At 43.8% G+C, this 17,410-nt stretch overlaps 1 pseudogene; it reads left to right on the top strand.

Annotated features, from left to right (window-relative positions):
* The window catches only part of LOC138646178 (zinc finger protein 850-like), a 116,456-nt pseudogene that overhangs the window by 48,591 nt on the left and 50,455 nt on the right, over positions 1-17,410 (top strand).

Genomic DNA, 17,410 nt, shown 5'->3' with positions numbered 1-17,410 from the left:
GTGATTGCTATGAGCGCCACCCTGTGGTCGGCGCTCATAGCAGTGCTGTAATTCGGCTACATAGAGGTGATCTGAGCATCACTTCCATGTAGCAGAGGTGATCGAGTTGTGGCAGCTTCTAGCCTCCCGTGGAGGCTATTGAAGCATGTCAAAAGTAAAAAAAAAAAAAAAAAAGTATTTAAAAATATGAAAAAAAAACAAAAAACATAAAAGTTCAAATCACCCCCCTTTCGCCCCATTCAAAATAAAATCAAATATACACATATTTGGTATCGTCTTATTCAGAATCGCCCGATCTATCAATAAAAAAAAGGATTAACCTGATCGCTAAATGGCGTAGCGAGAATAAAAATCAAAATGCCAGAATTACGTTTCTTTGGTCGCCGCAACGTTACATTGATATGTAATAACGGGCGATCAAAACAACGTATCTGCTCAAAAGTGGTATCATTAAAAATGTTAGCTCGGCGTGCAAAAAATAAGCCCTCACCAACCCCAGATCACGAAAAAGGCAGATGCTACGGGTATCGGAAAATTGCGTTTTTTTGTTTTTTTTTAAGCAAAATTTGGATTTTTTTTTCATCACTTAGATAAAAAAGAACCTAGACATATTTGGTGTCAATGTACTCGTAATGACCTGGAGAATAATAATGGCAGCTCAGTTTTAGCATTTTGTAAACCTAGCAAAAAAGCCAAACAAAAAACAAGTGTGGGATTGAACTTTTTTTGCAATTTCACCGCACTTAGAATTTTTTTCCCGTTTTCGAGTACACAAAATGTTAAAACCAATGGTGTCGTTCAAAAGTACAACTCGTACTGCAAAAAATAAGCCCTCAGATGGCCATATTGACTGAAAAATAAAAAAGTTATGGGTCTGGGAAGAGGGGAGGGAAAAACAAAAACCTTTTGTGCACTATTTTTATGGCTGATAGTATTATAACACATCACTTTGATATGAGTGTATGGATTTAAGTATAAAGTGTATCTTTTTTTGTGCAGCTGGAAGCACATCCTCACACACCCCACACATTGATTGCAACTTTGCCTAAGGCCAGTCTCACACGTTCAGATAATTCCAGTACCAGAGAAAACGGTATCGGAGTTATCGTCCGTGTGCTCACGTGGCACATCAGTGTGGCACACGTGCGGCAGCCGTGTGCCGCCTGAGGACCACACGGGCCATGCAGGAGAGATAGCGCTATGGTAAGCGCTGTCTCCAGAGTGTGGTGCTGAAGGCACCATTCATCTCTTGTCTCCTGCAGCGCTCACAGGAGAGAAGAGATGAAAAATCTATTTTTTTTCTTTTGTTAAAAATAAAGTTTGGAGTCACCTCCCGCCTCCCACCCCCCGTGCGCCAGCCCACTTGCAGAGAAATACTCACCCAGCTCCCGCGATGCTTCCTCTCAGCGCCGGCAGCCTGTCCTGTGTGAGCGGTCACGTGGTACCGCTCATTACAGTGATGAATATGCGGCTCCACCCCTAGGAGGTGACCATCCGCAGGAGGTGACCCTAAACTTTATTTTTAACAAAAAAAAACTTGATCTTTCATCCTTTCTCTCCTGCTAGCGCTGCTTTCAGCCGAGCAGAACAAAAGGGATGAATGCTGGCTTCAGCACCATACGCAGGGGACAGTGTTTAACTGTACCGATGTTTCTCCTCCGGCGGTATGTGCACACGGAGGAGAGTGCACACTGTTCTCTGTGTGCACGTGTGCGGGACGCGTTGCGGACCGTGCTGCCGGAGAAAAACGGACATGTCTCCATGTTTTGCACACGAACACACGGTCCGTGAAAACACGCTGGCATGTGCATAGACCCATTCATTTGGGTCTACGTGTGTCAGTGTCTCCGGTACGCGAGAAAACTGTCACTACATGTACCGGAGCCACTGACGTGTGAAACCGGCCTAAAACTTTTGGGATTTTTATGTGTTTGGGTGTGCCCTCGTCTGCACTGAACAATGACGTATCATGTACCTGATCGTGTATGTGCATAATAGGATAAAACAATCATATCTTTAGGTACACACATATATACCTGTATGTGTATGAGGTTTACTGTCCCGGTTATACCCACCTCTTTTCTGTATTTGTGGCAATCACCGCAAGTTTTTAGCAATTTTGTTATATTTTTCAATAAAGATCATTACTGTTATTTAACACCTGGCTGTGAGTAAAGTTTTTTCTTCTTTGGTGTAATACTATGTTTCTGCTTTATGGCCCTATATGCAGGATAATATTAGGTGTATTTTTGTTATAAACTCCTTAAAGACCAGGGGTATTTCTGGTTTTGCATTTTCATTTTTTGCTCCCCTTCTTCCCAGAGCCTTAACTTTTTATTTTTGGGGTGAAAATGGCCATGTGAGGGCTTGTTTTTTGTGCGACGAGTTGTACTTTTGAACGACACCATTGGTTTTACCATGTCGTGTACCAGAAAACGGGAAAAAAAATTCCAACTGCGGTGAAATTGCAAAAAAAAGTGCAATCTCACACTTTGTTTTTTGTTTGGCATTTTTGCTAAGTTCACTAAATGCTAAAACTGACCTGCTATTATGATTCTCCAGGTCTTTACAAGTTCATAGACACCAAACATGTATAGGTTCTTTTTTATCTAAGTGGTCAAAAATTTCAAAGTTTGTAAAAAAAAAAAAAAAAGTTGCCATTTTCCGAAACCCGTAGCGTCTCTATTTTTCGAGATCTGGGAATGAGTGAGGGCTTATTTTTTTGCGCGCCGATCTGAAGGTTTTATTGATACCATTCTGATGTAAATGCGAACTTTTGATCACTCGTTATTGCATTTTATGGCAATGTTGCAGCGACCAAAAAAACATAATTCTGGCATTTTGATTTTTTAAAATTCTTTTTATATATTGACTGGCCGATTATGAACGTGGCGATACTAAAAGTGTATAGTTGATTTTTTTTTTTTTTTGAATGGGGTGAAAGGAGGGCGATTTGAACTTTTATATTTTTTTAATATTTTTAAAAACATTTTTTTTTTCCTTCAATAGTCTCCATGGGAGACTAGAAGCTGCAGTTGTCCCATCGCCTCTGCTGTAGCCCTGTTCTATGTAGCAGAAATGTTCACTTGCTGTGAGCGCCGATCACCAGGAGGCGCTCACAGCGATTCAGCAATGACAACAGGGGTCTCCTGCTGACCCCAGGTTGTCATGCCAGCTCATCGGTGACCCGCGGTCATGTGACACTGGCGCTGAAGGGAGGAGGTAATGATACGCTTCCTGTGCGCTCATGTTAAATTCCGCTGTCAGAGTTTTATAGCGGCATTTAACGTGTTAACAGCCGCAGGTGTATCACGATTCCACCTGCGGCTGTTGCGGGCACATGTCAGCTGATTAGATGAGCTGTCATGTGCCGAAGAAGGTGCAGTGTTGTGAATTCTGTGGCTGAATTTACTCCTGTGGTCACAAGTGGTACTGCAGCTTCTAAGCTTCCTCCCTCAGGTGTTCTGCAGAGCTCGTTAGCTGCTTCGTTATTTAACTCCACCTGATTCTGTCTTCCTTGCTCCTTGTCAATATTCCAGTATTGGATCTGAGCTCCTGGATCTTTCCTGTGGCCTGCTGCTCTACTTAGATAAGTGCTTCTTGCTTTTTGTTGCTATTTTTTCTGTCCAGCTTGTCGTTTGGTTTTGCTGGAAGCTCTGAGACACAAAGGGTGTACCGCCGTGCCGTTAGTTCGGCACGGTGGGTCTTTTTGCCCCCTTTGCGTGGTTTTTGCTTTAGGGTTTTTTGTAGACTGCAAAGTTCTCTTTACTATCCTCGCTCTATCTAGATTATCGGGCCTCACTTTGCTGAATCTATTTCATCCCTACGTTTTGTCTTTTCATCTTACTCACAGTCATTATATGTGGGGGGCTGCCTTTTCCTTTGGGGTATTTCTCTGAGGCAAGCCAGGCTTGATTTTCTTTCTTCAGGCTAGTCAGTTTCTCAGGTTGTGCCGAGTTGCCTAGGTAGTGTCAGGCGCAATCCACAGCCACCTTTAGTTGTGTTTAGGATAGGTTCAGGTTTGCAGTCTACAGAGATTCCACGTCTCAGAGCTCGTACTTTTGTTTTTGGGTTATTGTCAGATCACTGTATGTGCTCTGATCGCTGGTACACTGTGTCACTGGATTGCACTCATAACAGTGCAGGCTCATTGCTGGAGGCGTCCAATGATGGACTCTGTCCTCCCGTCGGGAGGTTGCTGGGGATATTAGACAGAGTATATAAAGAATAAGTGGCCAATCCAGGATGGATCAATCAGAAAATACACACCTAATGTATAATTATTAACAAATAAGCTTCATAATTGCAGAAATCTATATGTCAAGTGGTAAATGCCGCCGTGATGAACGGTCAAATGACTGGACCCAAATACGTGTAATGGCGAATAAACAACTCAAATATTTATGTGCGGCATTGCTATGTGATAGCATTGCCCGATGCAGCGGTCATGTGACAGTCACGTCATATGGGGCTGTACGTACCAAGTGCAGAGGAGGGGCTGGTAAGAGGCAGAGAGTTCAATCCATGTGGGGGCATATGAAAGTGGACAGCAAGTGAGTACAGATGAGAAGAAAGAAAGAGGAGAATGTGTCATGTAGAAGAAAAATATCAAAATAAATGCAAATTAGAATACTTTATAACATCATTGTGAAAAATTATTTTTTAAATCTGAAATGTTGGCCTACTGAAATGTATATTCAGTAAATGCACTCAATATTGTTTGCGGCCCCTTTTGCATCAATTACTGCATCAATGTGGCGAGGCATGGAGGTGATCAGTCTGTGGCACTGCTGAGGTGTTATGGAAGCCCAGGTTGCTTTGATAGCAGCCTTCAGCTTGTCTGCATTGTTGGGACTGGTGTCCCTATTACTGCACCTGATACCCCAATACTGAGCCGCTGCTGCCGAATGTGTCCCTATTACTCCACCTGATACCCCAATACTGAGCTGCTGCTGCCATATGTGTCCCTATTACTGCCCGATACCCCAATACTGACCCGCTGCTTCCGTATGTGTCCCTATTACTGCCCGATACCCCAATACTGACCCGCTGCTTCCTTATGTGTCGCTATTACTGCACCTGATACCCCAATACTGAGCCTCTGCTTCCGTATGTGTCCCTATTACTGCACCAGCTGTGTGGTTCTCTGTGACTTCTAAATTCTAAAGCACCCCTCTGTAATATAGTAATGCCAGGTGCAAGTGCCCTAGAAAACAGTGCCCATATTTTGCCCCCTTGAAAGTAATATTGCCCTGTGTGCCCTTTTGATAGCCACAGTAACCTGAGTTCCCCTATAACAATAAGTGCCTGCTTTACATTTAATAATGTCCCGAGTCTCCCCCTGTACAGCTCCCCTATACACAGCATGATGCTCTCTTATACACAGTATAATCCCCCCTCACTGTATAGTACCACCCACACAGTAGACTGACACCTTAGTAGCCCCCAAACTGTTTGATGGCTCCAACAATGTATAATGATCCCCACACTGTAATCTCCATACTGTATGATGGCCCCCTAGATAGCCTCCATATACAGTAGCATAATGCACCAAATAGTCCACAATATAGTATAATGCACTCCCCATAGGCAGACTCTATAGCATAAGGCAGCCCCCATAGGCAGACCCTGTAATAAGGCAGCCCCCATAGTCAGACCCTGTAATAAGGCAGCCCCCATAGTCAGACCCTGTAATAAGGCAGCCATAATAGTCAGACCCTGTAATAAGGCAGCCCCCGTAGTCAGACCCTATAATAAGGCAGCCCCCTTAGTCAGACCCTGTAATAAGGCAGCTGGTTCCTGCGCTGCTCCCGCTGATCTACTGACAGTGGGCGCCGGGCGGTGACGTCATCGCGCCCGCTGTGAGTGTCGCCGACGTCAGACACCGACACTGACAGGGGATGATGGCAGAAGGAACGCAGGGCTCCTCCCATCAATGCGATCAGCTGTATCAGCTAAATTCAGTTTCCCTAGCCACACCCAGACCTGATTTCTGCAACACCTGTTCGCAATCAAAAAATCACTTAAATAGGACCTGTCTGACAAAGTGAAGTAGATGTCATACTGCTATCTGAAAAAAAGTCATGAACAAATGAGAAGCAAAGTAATTGAGATCTATCAGTCTAGAAAAGGTTATAAAGCCACTTATAAAGCTGTGGAACTCCAGCGAACCACAGCGAGAGCCATTATCCACAAATAGAGAAAACATCGAACAGTGGTGAATTTTCCCAGGTGTGCTCTGGTCATTAAAGTGAAATAATGCTTGGGAAGGGGGGGTGATGAAGAGGTTAAAGAAATTAACATTTTTTTTGTTGTATTTTTTATTTTAAATGTAAAAAATACAATATTTTCTTCAACTGTACAATACAGGAACATAGAGATACATTGTACATAGCAGTGTATCTCTGCGTACCAATATCATCTGCTTCTGAACTCACAACCTGCAATACAGCTCACTATTAACAAACGTTACAATCTTTATTCAGTGTAGGCTGTGGATCACTGGCAGAGCTATTACCTGTGGGCTTTATTTTTCTTGATTTTAATATGCTATGAATAAAGTTTTTAGTTTATTTCTATTTTTGAATGGTGAAGCAGTATATATATATATATATATATATATATATATATATATATATATACATATATATATGTATATATATCTAGCTGAAGAGCCCGGCGTTGCCTGGGCATAGTAAATATCTGTGGTTAGTTATAGCACCTCACTTCTCTTATTTTCCCATCACGCCTCTCATTTTCCCAATCACATCTTTCATTTCCCCCTCACATCTCTCATTTTCTCCCTCACACCTCTCATTTTCTCCCTCACTCCTCTCATTCCCCCCTAACACTTGTCATTTCGACCTCACATCTGTCCTTTTCCGATCACTCCACTATTTTCCCTCACTCCTCTCATTTTGCACTCACATCTTTTCATTTTCACCTCACACCTCTCATTTTCACCTCAGTGTATACATGTTTGTCATCTCCCTTATATATAGTATACACCTGTATGTCATCTCCTGTATATAGTATATACCTGTATGTCATCTTCCCTGTATATAGTATATACCTGCTGCGTGTCATCTCCCCTGTATATAGTAAATACCTGTATGTCATCTCCTCCTGTATATAGTATATACCTGTGTGTTATCTCCCCTGTATATAGTATATATCTGTGTGTCATCTCCTCCTGTATATAGTATATAGCTGTATGTCATCTCCTCCTGTATATAGTATATAACTGTATGTCATCTATATATAGCATATACCTGTGTGTCATCTCCTCCTGTATATAGTATATACCTGTAGGTCATCTGCTCCTTTATATAGTATATACCTGTGTGTCATCTCCTCCTGTATTAGACCTCGTTCACATGTTATTTGCTCAGTATTTTTACCTCAGTATTTGTAAGCTAAATTGGCAGCCTGATAAATCCCCAGCCAACAGGAAGCCCTCCCCCTGGCAGTATATATTAGCTCACACATACACATAATAGACAGGTCATGTGACTGACAGCTGCCGTATTTCCTATATGGTACATTTGTTGCTATTGTAGTTTGTCTACTTATTAATCAGATTTTTGTTTTTGAAGGATAATACCAGACTTGTGTGTGTTTTAGGGCGAGTTTCGTTTGTCAAGTTGTGTGTGTTGAGTTGCGTGTGGCGACATGCATGTAGCGACTTTTGTGAGATGACTTGTGTGGCAACATGCGTGTAGCAACTTTTTGTGTGTCGAGTTGCATGTGACAGGTTAGTGTAGCAAGTTGTGTGCAGCGAGTTTTGCGCGTGGCAAGTTTTATGTGTGGTGCATTTTGAGTTTGTGCAAGTTTTGTGTGAGGCAACTTTTGCATGTTTTGCAACTTTTGTGCATGTGGCAATTTTTCCGCGTGTGCAAGTTTTGCGTGTGGCGAGTTTTCCATGAGGTGAGTTTTGCACTTGTGTGTCATGATCCCAATGGCAGGGGATCACTAAAGGACAAGCACAGATACAAACAAGCTCTAGGGCGATGGAACCTGAGCTGACCGCGACCCTGAACCTAACACACAAATAAAAGTAGCCGGGGAACGTGCCTACGATGATCCTAGACGTCTCGCTCCAGCCGAAGATCTAACTTCCCCTATTAGAAGAAACACAGACCTCTCTTGCCTCCAGAGAAATACCCCACAGAAATAGCAGCCCCCCACATATAATGACGGTGAAATGAGAGGAAAGCACATACGCAGTATGAAAACAGTTTCAGCAAAATGAGGCCCGCTAAAGCTAGATAGCAGAGGATACAAAAGTGAACTGCGCGGTCAGCGAAAAACCCTTCAAAAAACCATCCTGAAATTACTTGAACTCATGTGCCAACTCATGGTACATGAGGAGCAATTTCAGCCCACTAGAGCAACCAGCAGCAGAGAATCACATATCTGCAGGCTGGACTAAAAACCAAATTAAGCAAAACACCAAAACAGGAAAATCCAAACTTAGCTTGACCAGAAGGTTCTAGGAGCAGGGAGCAGAGGTAACAAGACACACTGGATACATTGATAACCGGCGAGGAAATGCCAGCAAAGCCAGGTTAAATAGGAAACTCCCATATCCTGATGGAACAGGTGGAACCCAGAGACCCAGGAAAGACAAGTCACCCAGTACCATCAGTAACCACCAGAGGGAGCCCAAAAACAGAACTCACAACAGTACCCCCCCTTGAGGAGGGGTCACCGAACCCTCACGAGAACCACCAGGGCGACCAGGATGAGCCCTATGAAAAGCGCGAACCAAATCATCAGCATGAACATCAGAGGCAACCACCCAAGAATTATCCTCCTGACCATAACCCTTCCACTTGACCAAATACTGGAGTTTCCGTCTGGAAACACGAGAATCCAAGATCTTCTCCACAACATACTCCAATTCTCCCTCCACCAGCACTGGAGCAGGAGGCTCAAGCGAAGGAACAACAGGTACCTCATACTTCCGCAACAACGACCGATGGAACACATTATGAATAGCAAACGATGCCGGGAGATCCAAACGAAACGACACAGGGTTAAGAATTTCCAAGATCCTATAGGGACCGATGAACCGAGGCTTGAACTTAGGAGAAGAGACCTTCACAGGAACAAAACGAGAAGACAACCACACCAAGTCCCCAACATGAAGTCGAGGACCCACGCGGCGACGGCGATTAGCAAACTGCTGAGCCTTCTCCTGGGACAACTTCAAATTGTCCACCACATGACTCCAAATCCGATGCAACCTATCCACCACCATGTCCACTGCAGGACAATCAGAAGGTTCCACCTGACCAGAGGAAAAACGAGGATGAAACCCCGAATTACAAAAGAAAGGAGAAACCAAGGTAGCAGAACTAGCCCGATTATTAAGGGCAAACTCAGCCAGCGGCAAAAAGGTAACCCAGTCATCCTGATCAGCAGAAACAAAACACCTTAAATAAGTTTCCAAGGTCTGATTAGTTCGTTCAGTCTGGCCATTCGTCTGAGGATGGAATGCAGACGAAAAGGACAAATCAATGCCCATCTTAGCACAGAACGTCCGCCAAAATCTAGACACAAACTGGGATCCCCTGTCAGAAACGATGTTCTCAGGAATCCCATGCAACCGAACCACGTTCTGAAAAAACAGAGGGACCAACTCAGAGGAGGAAGGTAACTTAGGCAAGGGTACCCGATGAACCATTTTAGAAAAGCGATCACACACAACCCAGATGACGGACATTTTTTGAGAGACAGGGAGATCCGAAATAAAGTCCATGGAAATGTGCGTCCAAGGCCTCTTCGGGATAGGCAAAGGTGACAACAATCCACTGGCCCGAGAACAGCAAGGCTTAGCCCGAGCGCAAACTTCACAAGACTGCACAAAAGAACGCACATCCCTCGACAAGGAAGGCCACCAAAAAGACCTGGCCACCAAGTCTCTAGTACCAAATATTCCAGGATGACCTGCCAACGCAGAAGAATGGACCTCGGAGATAACTCTACTGGTCCAATTATCCGGAACAAACAGTCTCTCAGGCGGACAACGATCAGGTTTACCCGCCTGAAACTCCTGCAAAGCACGTCTCAAGTCTGGGGAGACAGCAGACAAAATCACCCCATCCCTAAGGATACCAGTGGGCTCAGAATTTCCAAGGGAGTCAGGCACAAAACTCCTAGAAAGAGCATCCGCTTTCACATTCTTTGAACCTGGCAGGTATGAAACCACAAAATTGAAACGAGAGAAAAACAGTGACCAACGAGCCTGTCTAGGATTCAGACGCCTGGCAGACTCAAGGTAAATCAAATTTTTGTGATCAGTCAAGACCACCACACGATGTCTAGCACCCTCTAGCCAATGACGCCATTCCTCAAATGCCCACTTCATGGCCAAAAGTTCCCGATTACCAACATCATAATTCCGCTCAGCCGGCGAAAACTTTCTAGAAAAAAACGCGCATGGCTTCATCACTGAGCCATCGGAGATTCTCTGTGACAAAACCGCCCCCGCTCCAATCTCGGAAGCATCAACCTCAACCTGAAAAGGGAGCGAAACATCTGGCTGACGCAACACAGGAGCAGAAGAAAACCGGCGCTTAAGTTCCCGAAAGGCCTCCACAGCCGCAGGAGACCAATTAGCAACATCAGCACCCTTCTTAGTCAAATCCGTCAAAGGCTTAACCACACTAGAAAAATTAGTTATAAAACGACGATAGAAATTAGCAAAGCCCAAGAACTTCTGTAGACTCTTAAGAGATGTAGGCTGCGTCCAGTCACAAATAGCCTGAACCTTGACGGGATCCATCTCAATAGTAGAAGGGGAAAAAATATACCCCAAGAAAGAAATCTTCTGGACTCCAAAGAGACACTTTGAGCCTTTTACAAACAAGGAATTGGCCCGCAGGACCTGAAACACCTTCCTGACCTGCTGAACATGAGACTCCCAGTCATCAGAAAAAAAAACAAAATATCATCCAAATACACAATCATAAATTTATCCAGATATTCACGGAAAATATCGTGCATAAAGGACTGGAAGACTGAAGGAGCATTAGAAAGTCCAAAAGGCATTACCAAATACTCAAAATGGCCCTCAGGCGTATTAAATGCGGTTTTCCACTCATCACCTTGCTTTATTCGTATAAGATTATACGCACCCCGAAGATCAATCTTAGTGAACCATCTAGCCCCCTTAATGCGAGCAAACAAATCAGTCAACAATGGCAAAGGATACTGATATTTTACGGTAATCTTATTCAAAAGACGATAATCTATACAAGGCCTCAAGGAACCATCTTTTTTGGCCACGAAAAAAAAACCTGCTCCCAAAGGGGACAAAGATGGACGGATATGTCCCTTTTCCAAGGACTCCTTAACATAATCCCGCATAGCAGTATGCTCTGGCACTGACAGATTGAACAAACGACCTTTAGGAAATTTACTGCCTGGAATTAAATTTATAGCACAATCGCAATCCCTGTGAGGAGGAAGCGAACTGAGCTTAGGCTCCTCAAAAACATCCCGATAATCAGACAAAAATACAGGAATCTCAGAAGGAGTAGATGAAGCGATAGAAATCGGAGGTGCATCATCATGAACCCCCTGACAACCCCAGCTTAACACAGACATTGATTTCCAGTCAAGGACTGGATTATGAGTTTGTAACCATGGCAGACCAAGCACTAGGACATCATGCAAATTATACAGTACCAGGAAGCAAATCACCTCCTGATGAACGGGAGTCATACGCATGGTCACTTGTGTCCAGTACTGAGGTTTATTCATAGCCAAAGGTGTAGAGTCAATTCCCTTCAAAGGAATAGGGACTTCCAGAGGCTCCAGACTAAACCCACAGCGATTGGCAAATGACCAATCCATAAGACTCAGGGCAGCGCCTGAATCCACATAGGCATCAACGGAAATGGATGATAATGAACAAATCAGAGTCACAGACAGAATGAACTTAGACTGTAAAGTACTAATGGCAACAGACTTATCAACCTTTTTTGTGCGTTTAGAGCATGCTGATAGCTGAATCACCACAATAAAAGCACAACCCTTTTTTCCGCCTATACTTTTGCCGTTCGCTTCTGGACTGAATTCTATCACATTGCATTATCTCAGGTGACGGTTCAGACGACACCGCCAAATGATGCACAGGTTTGCGCTCCCGTAAACGCCGATCAATCTGAATAGCCATAGTCATAGACTCATTCAGACCAGTAGGCGCAGGGAACCCCACCATAACATCTTTAATGGCCTCAGAAAGGCCATCTCTGAACTTTGCAGCCAGGGCGCAATCATTCCACTGAGTAAGCACCGACCACTTCCGAAATTTTTGACAATAAATTTCTGCTTCATCTTGCCCCTGAGAGAGGGCCAACAAAGCTTTTTCAGCCTGAATCTCTTGGTTAGGTTCCTCATAGAGCAAACCCAATGCCAGAAAAAATGCATCCGCATTAAGCAACGCAGGGTCCCCTGGTGCCAATGCAAATGCCCAATCCTGAGGGTCACCCCGCAGGAAAGATATAATAATCTTGACTTGCTGAGCAGGGTCTCCAGAGGAGCGAGATTTCAAAGAAAGAAACAACTTGCAATTGTTCCTAAAATTCAGAAAACGAGATCTATCTCCAGAAAAAAACTCTGGGACAGGAATTCTAGGTTCAGACATAGGAGCATGTACAACAAAATCCTGTATATTTTGAACCTTAGCGGCAAGATTATTCAGGCTGGAAGCCAAACTCTGGACGTCCATGATAAACAGCTGAGATCAGAGCCATTCAAAGATTAAGAGGAGGAGGAAGTAGCCAGGCTGCAATAAGGCTAGGCAGCAAACTCTGAGGGAAAGAGAAAAAAAAAAACTTCCTCAGACTACTTATCCTCCTACTTCAGCCAATACAATTAACACTTTGTGGGCCGGTTATACTGTCATGATCCCAATGGCAGGGGATCACTAAAGGACAAGCACAGATACAAACAAGCTCTAGGGCGATGGAACCTGAGCTGACCGCGACCCTGAACCTAACACACAAATAAAATTAGCCGGGGAACGTGCCTACGATGATCCTAGACGTCTCGCTCCAGCCGAAGATCTAACTTCCCCTATTAGAAGAAACACAGACCTCTCTTGCCTCCAGAGAAATACCCCACAGAAATAGCAGCCCCCCACATATAATGACGGTGAAATGAGAGGAAAGCACATACGCAATATGAAAACAGTTTCAGCAAAATGAGGCCCGCTAAAGCTAGATAGCAGAGGATACAAAAGTGAACTGCGCGGTCAGCGAAAAACCCTTCAAAAAACCATCCTGAAATTACTTGAACTCATGTGCCAACTCATGGTACATGAGGAGCAATTTCAGCCCACTAGAGCAACCAGCAGCAAAGAATCACATATCTGCAGGCTGGACTAAAAACCAAATTAAGCAAAACACCAAAACAGGAAAATCCAAACTTAGCTTGACCAGAAGGTTCTAGGAGCAGGGAGCAGAGGTAACAAGACACACTGGATACATTGATAACCGGCGAGGAAATGCCAGCAAAGCCAGGTTAAATAGGAAACTCCCATATCCTGATGGAACAGGTGGAACCAGAGACCCAGGAAAGACAAGTCACCCAGTACCATCAGTAACCACCAGAGGGAGCCCAAAAACAGAACTCACAACACTTGTGGCGAGTTTTGCGTGAGCCTAGTTTTTGCATGTGGCGAGTTTTGCGCGTGGCGAGTTTTGAGCGGCGACTTTTGTGTTTCGACTTTTATGTGGCGAGGTTGGTGTATGTGTGGTGAAATGTGTGCTGAGGTTAATATGTGTTCAAGCACGTGGTAGTGTGTGGCGCGTTTTGTGTGTGTGTGTTCATATCCCCGTGTGTGGTGAGTATCCCATATCGGGGCCCCAGCTTAGCAACTGTACGGTATATACTCTTTGGCGCCATCGCTCTCACTCTTTAAGTCCCCCTTGTTCACATCTGGCAGCTGTCAATTTGCCTCCAACACTTTTCCCCATTATGTAGATAGGGGCAAAATTGTTTGGTGAATTGGAAAGCGCGGGGTTAAAATTTCACCTCACAACGTAGCCTATGACGCTCTCAGGGTCCAGACGTGTGACTGTGCAAAATTTTGTTTCTGTAGCTGCGACGCCTCCAACACTTTTCCTTTCACTTTTTTCCCCATTATGTAGATAGGGGCAAAATTGTTTGGTGAATTGGAAAGCGCGGGGGTTAAAATTTCACCTCACAACGTAGCCTATGACGCTCTCAGGGTCCAGACGTGTGACTGTGCAAAATTTTGTTGCTGTAGCTGCGACGCTTCCAACACTTTTCCGTTCACTTTTTTCCCCATTATGTAGATAGGGGCAAAATTGTTTGGTGAATTGGAACGCGCGGGGTTAAAATTTCGCCTCACAATATAGCCTATGACGCTCTCGGGGTCCAGACGTATGACTGTGCAAAATTTTGTGGCTGTAGCTGCGACGGTGCAGATGCCAATCCCGGACACACACACACACACACACACACACACACACACACACACACACACACACACACACACACACACACACATTCAGCTTTATATAGTAGATATATATATATATATATATTTCATTCTGATGTCATCACTGATATATACCTACCAGGGGCACAGCCCATACATTCTGCTATCATCACTAATATACACCTGACAGGGGCCCATACATTCTGATATCATCACTAATATATAATTGACAGGGGCCCATACATTCTGATATCACTAATATAAACCTGTATCATCACTAATACAGTTAGGGCCAGAAATATTTGGACAGTGACACAAGTTTTGTTATTTTAGCTGTTTACAAAAACATGTTCAGAAATACAATTATATATATATAATATGGGCTGAAAGTGCACACTCCCAGCTGCAATATGATAGTTTCCACATCCAAATTGGAGAAAGGGTTTAGGAATCATAGCTCTGTAATGCATAGCGTCCTCTTTTTCAAGGGACCAAAAGTAATTGGACAATGGACTCTAAGGGCTGCAATTAACTCTGAAGGCGTCTCCCTCGTTAACCTGTAATCAATGAAGTAGTTAAAAGGTCAGGGGTGGATTCCAGGTGTGTGGTTTTGCATTTGGAAGCTGTTGCTGTGAGCAGACAACATGCGGTCAAAGGAACTCTCAATTGAGGTGAAGCAGAACATCCTGAGGCTGAAAAAAAAGAAAAAATCCATCAGAGAGATAGCAGACATGCTTGGAGTAGCAAAATCAACAGTTGGGTACATTCTGAGAAAAAAGGAATTGACTGGTGAGCTTGGGAACTCAAAAAGGCCTGGGCGTCCACGGATGACAACAGTGGTGGATGATCGCCGCATACTTAATTTGGTGAAGAAGAACCCGTTCACAACATCAACTGAAGTCCAGAACACTCTCAGTGAAGTAGGTGTATCTGTCTCTAAGTCAACAGTAAAGAGAAGACTCCATGACAGTAAATACAAAGGGTTCACATCTAGATGCAAACCATTCATCAATACCAAAAATAGACAGGCCAGAGTTAAATTTGCAGAAAAACACCTCAAGAAGCCAGCTCAGTTCTGGAAAAGTATTCTATGGACAGATGAGACAAAGATCAACCTGTACCAGAATGATGGGAAGAAAAAGTTTGGAGAAGAAAGGGAACGGCACATGATCCAAGGCACACCACATCCTCTGTAAAACATGGTGGAGGCAACGTGATGGCATGGGCATGCATGGCTTTCAATGGCACTGGGTCACTTGTGTTTATTGATGACATAAGAGCAGACAAGAGTAGCCGGATGAATTCTGAAGTGTACCGGGATATACTTTCAGCCCAGATTCAGCCAAATGCTGCAAAGTTGATTGGACGGCGCTTCATAGTACAGATGGACAATGACCCCAAGCATACAGCCAAAGCTACCCAGGAGTTCATGAGTGCCAAAAAGTGGAACATTCTGCAATGGCCAAGTCAATCTCCAGATCTAAACCCAATTGAGCATGCATTTCACTTGCTCAAATCCAGACTTAAGACGGAAAGACTCACAAACAAGCAAGACCTGAAGGCTGCGGCTGTAAAGGCCTGGCAAAGCATTAAGAAGGAGGAAACCCAGCGTTTGGTGATGTCCATGGGTTCCAGACTTAAGGCAGTGATTGCCTCCAAAGGATTTGCAACAAAATATTGAAAATAAAAATATTTTGTTTGGGTTATGTTTATTTGTCCAATTACTTTTGACCTCCTAAAATGTGGAGTGTTTGTAAAGAAATGTGTACAATTCCTACATTTTCTATCAGATATTTTTGTTCAACCCTTCAAATTAAACGTTACAATCTGCACTTGAATTCTGTTGTAGAGGTTTCATTTCAAATCCAATGTGGTGGCATGCAGAGCCCAACTCGCGAAAATTGTGTCACTGTCCAAATATTTCTGGCCCTAACTGTATATACCTGACAGGAGCCCGTACATTCTGATATCATCACTAATATATACCTGACAGAGGCCGATACATTCTGATATCACTAATATATACCTGACAGGGGCCCATACATTCTGATATCATCACTAATATACACTTGATAGGATCCCATACATTCTGATATCATCACTAATATATACCTGACAGGGGCCCATACATTCTGATATCATCACTAATATATAGAAAGGGAGTGTGGAAACCACATAAAGAACGACCAAAATGAGGTATAAATACATAAACATCTTTATTAACAAACAAAGTTACAATCATAAAAAAGCCCAAATAGGCTTGAGACAAAAAACAGAACAAGGTGAAGTAATGGTGGCGATTGCCCCAACCAGTCGCCACTATGTCTGAAAAACATGCGGACCAGAGAACTAAGGCTGCCAAAAAGGACGCTAATGAGGATAAATTCTATACCTAGAAATATCTATAAATCCTAGTACATACATATATAATATGCCTAACGGGATGACAAAAACAATGTAAATAAAAATAAATATAAATACCACAATGCAGTGCAAACGGCAATGTCAATGATGATAAACCCGTATGCAGCCAATAACGCCACTCTAAATATGCATAAAGACTATTACACCTAACTATGTCCCTCCCCCATCTTAACCTAAGACCATGCAACTCCCCATATGGCTGCCCGGTGAATACCAGGACTAGTCGCCGCAATGCGGCTGGAAGTTCTACCTGTAGCAGGGGGGTACTGGTTGGCAGCCCGGTCTGGTCCCACACGTGCACCCGACGCGCGTTTCGGAGCGGAGGCTCCTTCGTCCTAGCTCCTAGCTTCAGGTGTTTTAATTATAGTAGGTCCAATACCCCTCCACAGAGAGAGAGAATTTGAGTCCAAGAAGAGGTTTCACATGTGCCCATTCAGATGGAGACGTTTATTCTCAGTGAGGTAGGTTTAGCGTAGGACCTCGTATAAGAGAGATGCCGTAAAGTGGCTA

The sequence above is a fragment of the Ranitomeya imitator genome, chromosome 7, assembly GCF_032444005.1.
Source record: "Ranitomeya imitator isolate aRanImi1 chromosome 7, aRanImi1.pri, whole genome shotgun sequence".
Classification (NCBI taxonomy): domain Eukaryota; kingdom Metazoa; phylum Chordata; class Amphibia; order Anura; family Dendrobatidae; genus Ranitomeya; species Ranitomeya imitator.
The sequence above is the reverse complement of the archived record's forward strand: the minus strand, read 5'-3'. Positions and strand labels throughout refer to the sequence as shown.